Genomic DNA, 7086 nt, shown 5'->3' with positions numbered 1-7086 from the left:
ACACAAAGAAGTGTTTTCATACATGTATGGCGGCGGATGAAGGGTGTGTGATAATATATTTCAGCTCAATCCCGTGGGAGACGTTCTGATGAGAACATACAAAGAATCATAACACACACGTGCCTCAGCTCCCCGTGAGGAACATGTGGGCGTCCAAACACAATCTTTACAGCCTATAAATAGGTTTTTTTTACCCTTCTGCGAGCTCGGTCGTAATATTCTCCCAAATTACATTGTGTGGTTTCTCTCTGAGCACTGTGCCTCTTATCAGCAGAATCGCAGGGCTAATGGAAGAACTCTTTTATTGCTTTCTGCCTCATCTAATGCTTCCAAATGCAGATTTTCAATGCATGCATAAAAACATTTCTCAGGCCAAAAGGTTCTTGCTGTGAGGAAGTAAAGTTTACATGAACATAGAAAAGAAATCTTTACAACTAACAAAACACAGAGCTTTTATAAGAGAAGATACTACATTATTACTATTGCTCCCAGTCACATGTTTATATAAACCCATTTCAGCATTAAAAAGGCATCATTTAGCAACACCCTAGTAACCAACCAGAACACCTTAGCAACTGCACAGCATGATCAAACACACACAACAGACTCATAGCGTCTCTTTACAAAGAAAGCAGAATGCAGGTGTTTTATTAATCCTGCGTCAGATTGTTTTTAAACAGAAGCATTGTTTCAAACAGCACACGACAAAATCAAAAACTGAAGCGGCTGTGAGGTGTCCTTGAAAAATATAAAGAGTTTGGCATATGCGCGGACACAATCAATGAAACATATCAACATTCAATTTATTATTAATTCTGAGGTCTGAAGGAAAAAAAAAGAGATCGAAACAAGAGAAAAGAAAGAGTAAGAGTCTTATAGAGAGGCTGAGATTAACCACAGCTCTTTCACTTCAATCAATACACACACACACACACACACACACACACTGACAAATTACTACACAGAAACACACACACACACATGCTGACAAATTACTACACAGAAACACACACACACACATGCTGACAAATTACTACACAGAAACACACACACGCACACACACACACACACACACGACACAACACACACACACACACTGACAAATTTACTACCGAAAACACGCACGCACACCACACACATACACGACACTTCGAAATTACTACACAGATGAAACACGCTCTACGCACGCACGCACACACACTAACGTTGCATCCACCCACGCACACACACATACACACACACACAACCACAGCACTGCACAACACAACACTAGCACACTGAAATTAACTACACAGAACAGCGCACTAGCGCACGAGACACACACACACACACACACTTGACAAATTACTACATGATAACAGCAGAACACAACACGCTGTACAAATTACTCTCGAAACCTATCGTTATCGTCACCAAACACACACACACGCTGAAAATTACTAACAGACACACACACAATGCATGCACTACCGCACACGCACCCACTCACACACCAATTTTGGCACACACGGCGCACACAACAACACACACGCACATGACAAATTATACTCTGCCAGAAACACGCACACCGCGCACACACACACACACAACAACTCATCACCACACAATGACACACACAACACCACACACACACAAGATCAGACAATTATTACCAAAATCATACATAACACACCACACACATTTATTGACATTACTATAGCACACACACACACACACGCACACTGACAAATTACTACACAGAAACACGCACGCGCACACACACACACACACACACACACACACGCTGACAAATTACTACACAGAAACACACACACATGCATGCACACGCACGCACACACACACACACACACACGCACACACACACGCACACTGACAAATTACTACACAGAAACACGCACACGCGCGCACACACACACACACACAGACAGACAAATTATTACACAAAATCATAACATACACACACACACATATTGACAAATTACTATAGACACATTACAACAGACACGCACACAGACAGAATCATATGGACACACTACAACACACACACGAGCAAATTACACACACACACATATTGACAAATTACTACACAGAATCATATGGACACATTACAGCAGACACACACACGCAAATTACACCCACAAACACACACGTACACACGCTTTGTCGGGACTTGACATAGACGTGCTGTTTTATACTCTTAATTGTATTCGTAGTTAATTATTATCAATTGTGAATAATATGAATTATTAATTGTAACCCTCACCCAAACTCTCACTCAAACCTGTGCAAATCCAATATGCATCATTTAGTTTGATTAATGACCAATTTCCGTAATGGGGACCTCTGGCTAATACACACAATGTGCTTGTGTGTGTATCCTCAGGACAGGCCACAATGACCCCTTCATTTCAAATTCTGTCAGTCATCATCCAATCAGTTTTTATGCTTCACTTCTTCATTTGTGAGTTCATTCTGTCCACTACAACAAACAATTACACCAACTTTCATCAGAACAGAGACACGGTCAACAAAACAAACACAAGCAAATAAATAAAACATGAACCCACGGCAGAGAGCAACCACGGTCCATCCTCTTACTCTGACTTCTTATTGAACCTGTCAAAAACACACCAGAGACACATTCCCCGCACTACAGTATTGACTATAGTAAGTTACAGTATATTACAGTAGCTGTACAATAGTAAATCGATCAACTGTAGTAAATTGTACAGTTAATAGTAAGGGTTATAAACACTTTTTTATGTCTACTACAGTAAATACAGTATTTTTCATGTGGGTCACCCTTAAACATATAGACATTTATCACTACCTCCCAACTTTTCTTTTTTTGTTCATTTTGTGTACATCACGGTATTATTCAAAATATTTATTGGAATAATAATGGTATGACAGCCATGAGGATAATTGTGTTGATATATACACAGTGTGACATTGTTTAAAAATGTCCTTCAAATTATTTTGCCAAATATACTTCCCCGTATTCTGCCTTCGATTTGCGGTGTGAAAGATGACTCAGAATCTTAGTTATTTAAAACACAAACTTAAACACTGTGTGAAATGCATACCTCTCCCGCATCATACACAAACACTGAACGTGAAATGATCAATTAGCTATGAAAGGCTCAGATTGATCCAATCACATTCATTGACAGTGAGAGAGCTGTTTGACATGACTGTAGTTTACTGCCGTCGTCTGAGAGCCCACCGGCACACACCACCTGAATATAAACTCATAACCCTTCAGCTTTTTACATTCCTGCACCTTACTTCACCATCTGCTCCACGTAACACACCTGTTTACGCACAAACACTTTGGAAAGAGTATGAGGGTCACCTCTGAAATAACAGCACAGATTTCTCACCAGGTTTCATGGAAAATCCCAAAGCCTCAGCGGATTCAGACTTGTATTGTCAGGCAGCAGTGACCTCTAGTGGTCAGATTTTAAAGTGCACGCTGCAGACGGGCCAAACTCTAAAGAATCAAAATAAGCATTAAATATTGAAGATCAGCGTGTAAGTCGTCCCACAGCAGACGTCTACTTTATATCAACATTAAACAATGGCGGACCTGAGCCGTATTAAAGAACTGCAATACCATGAAGACTCAAGGCTGGTTTCTTTTGACTGGAGCCAGTAAGCAACAACCCTACCGACCACCTGCAAACACAACCCAGAGAAATTTCAGAATCCTCAGAATTCATTTTATTCCCAGAAGATTGATGGACTACATGCAGTAAGTAAATGACGTGTCCCAATGCGTAAACTATGATAAACAAAAAGAAAGGGTTTTAGATGAAAAAATAAAGTGTGCCATTGTAAGGTTTTCAGCGTGTCAGCAGAAGTGTATTCATCATCTTGTGAAAGCTGGAGTGTGTCCTCTCATCACACGCTCATGTGAACAGCATGGCAATCAGCTGATCTCGGGTACTGATGCTGCTGTTTCCAGCTCTGTTGCCCGGGTAACGGCATCATTCAGAGAGAGAGAGAATTACTCATCCATAATCACACATTTAGACAACCTATACCATAATCATGAAGATACTTTTGAAAAGGCACAAGGACTTAGTTAAAGCTATAAATCATCACTGGAAATAATGGACTATGTTCATTCAAGTTACACATGTGCTGTCATTTAAATATGTGAAATAAAAGACAGGACATGAAGGGAACAAAATGGACCAGTGTACTGTACATAAAAACAGAAGTACAATTTATTGCCGGGCACATGACAATGTGTTTCGTCTTTCTACAGATAGCTTTGTGCTAGCAACGCCAAGGTCATGGGTTTGATCCCAGGGATTGCACATACTCAAAAACAAATGAATAATATAATGCAATGTAAATTGCTTTGGATAAAAGCGCCGTCTGCCAAATGCATAAATGTAAATATACAGTGGCTTGCAAAAGTGTTTCAACCCCCTTCATGTTATTCACATGTTGTTATGCTGCTGCCTTATCTTAAACTACTTTAAATGATTATTTTTTTACATTAATCTACACTCCATGCACATTAATGACAAAACAAAAACTGATTTTTGACAGCTTTGCAAATTTATTAAAAATAAAAAACATAAATAAGTACATTGCATAAGTATTCACACCCTTAACTCAGAAAATGGTTAAAGCTCCTTTACAGACTCAAATCTTTTTGGGTATGATGTGAAAAGCTTTACACATCTGCATTTGGCAATTTTCTGCCATTCTTCTCCTCAGATCCTCTCAAACTCTGTCAGGTTGGATGGAGATCATCTGTAGACAGACATGTTCAGGTTTCTACAGAGATGTTCAGTTGGGTTCAAGCACTAGCTGGGCCACTCAAGGACATAGACAGAGTTGTCCATAAGCCACTCTTGCATTGTTTCAGTTGTGTGCTTAGGATCATTGTCATGTTGGAGAATGAACCTTCTGTCCTGTCCGAGGTTCTGGATGTTCTGGGCTAGGTTTTCATGATCATTATCTCCGTATTTTGTGTACAGTCCCTGAAGCTGATAATCGAGAAAAAAAACCTCAGGAGAACCCAGGCCCAACCAGGGGATTCCAGTTCCCCTCTGGCAAAAGCTGCTGCCTCTGCACAAGCTCCAGAGAACTTGCACAACAAGGCTGAATAAAATAAATAAACTTAATAATAAAATAGATTGTAGTTTAAGATTATCATTAATAATCTAATAGCAATCTTCTGCCCTGTCCGAGGTTCTGAATGTTCTGGGCTAGGTTTTCATGATCATTATCTCCGTATTTTGTGTACAGTCCCTGAAGCTGAGAAACACCCCCACATCATGATGCTGTTTCCACTACACTTTACTGTTAAGACGGTATTGTACAGGTGTTGAGCAGTGCTTGTTTTTCTCCAGACATGATGCATGAATCTGAGATTCATCAGACCAGAATCTCCTGTTTCTGACAGTTTGAAAGATTCGTTGAAGTATGTTTTTGCATATTTCAAGTTTCCATGTGTCTTCACTGAGCAAAGGCTTGAGTCTGGCCACTGAGCCATAAAGCCCAGATTGGTGGAGTGTTGCAGTGATGTTTGTCCTTCTGTACGTTTCTCCCATCTCCACATATGCTCATGGAGCTCAACCAGAGTGATCATCAGCTTCTTGGTCACCGCTCTAACTAAGCCCCTTCTCCATCGATGGCTCAGTTTGGACAGGAGGTCAGCTCAAGTGAGAGATCTGGTGGTTCCAAACCTCTTTCACTGAGGATAAATGGAGGCTACATGCTTCTGTGAACCTTCAATACAGCAGATTGTTTTCAGAAGTCTTCCCCAGATCTGTGCCTTGATACAATCCTGTCTCAGAGCTCTACTGGCAGTTCTTTTGACCTCATGTCTTGGTTTTTACTTTGATATGCATTTTCAGCTGTTGCACCCTTTATAGAGAGGAATGTGCCGCTCCAAATCATACTTATTCAATTGATTTTGGCACAGGTTAACTCCACTCGAAGTGTAGAAACATCAACAAGCTAAACTAATGCTTCTGAGCTAAATTTCAAGTGTCCCAGAAAAGGGTGTGAATACTTATGCAATGTACTTATTTTAGTTTTTTATTTTTAATAAATTTGCAAAGCTGTCAAAAATCAGTTTTTTGTTTTGTCATTATTGTGCATGGAGTGTAGATTAATGTAAAAAAATAATCATTTAAAGTAGTTTAAGATAAGGCAGCAGCATAACAACATGTGAATAATATGAAGGGGGTTGAACTGCAAGCCACTGTAGGTAAATAAAAACTGTGACTCCCTTGAACATTACACTTCACAACTCACCTGTGAACCCTGACGTCACACCGTTCTCAAGAGAAACAATAAGAAACTCTGTTAAATGTCATGAGATGAGAAGTCAATTTCCCCATTTAGAGCAAAAAAAAACATTTCTGAGTCAAATTTCTGAAGTCAAAAAAGAAAAACTGTGTGTTTGATGTTCTTCTGATGGGAAACAATCAACTAAATCCATCCCTCTGACCGTGGGTAACAACCCCATACACTTGTTCAATACAAAACACAATACTGGGTTAATGATTACTACAGTGTCAAAATGCTTACAACAAAATGTATGAAAGAATTGAATTTCTAATAAGACTATTTTCAAAACGTGAAGGATTTTGGTTATTTTGTTACAGACCTGACAACATTCAGTGTTTCCTTGAACCTTCTGTACATGAATGAAAACCGAATAGATCATCCGTGACTGAAAAATCTAACCAAATTAACTGAGGGAATTAAATTAAGAATAAAAATGAAGAAAGAAATAGGAAAAACTACCGAGGACTTTTAGAGCCGTGAAAGCTCAAAACACGAGAGACGGGACAAAAGCAGCATGTGCAGTCAGTGAGCAGAATATCACACGCAAGGCCACATCTGAACAGTCTAGTGAAGTGAAATCATTTATGAAAACGTGTCAATTTTTCTAACTACACAACAGACGCAATTTGTTCCAAGAAATCTAATAATTGTTGCTCCTGCAATAACGAGCGCTGACGAGTGAGAAATACACAACGAAACGTCTTTTGTCTGCTAATAAAGGCACATGTTTCTCGCTACTCAACGCCTCTGCCAATCTGGGGTTTCAAC

The sequence above is a fragment of the Triplophysa rosa genome, linkage group LG13, assembly GCF_024868665.1.
Source record: "Triplophysa rosa linkage group LG13, Trosa_1v2, whole genome shotgun sequence".
NCBI classification, from domain to species: Eukaryota; Metazoa; Chordata; class Actinopteri; order Cypriniformes; family Nemacheilidae; genus Triplophysa; species Triplophysa rosa.
The sequence above is the reverse complement of the archived record's forward strand: the minus strand, read 5'-3'. Positions refer to the sequence as shown.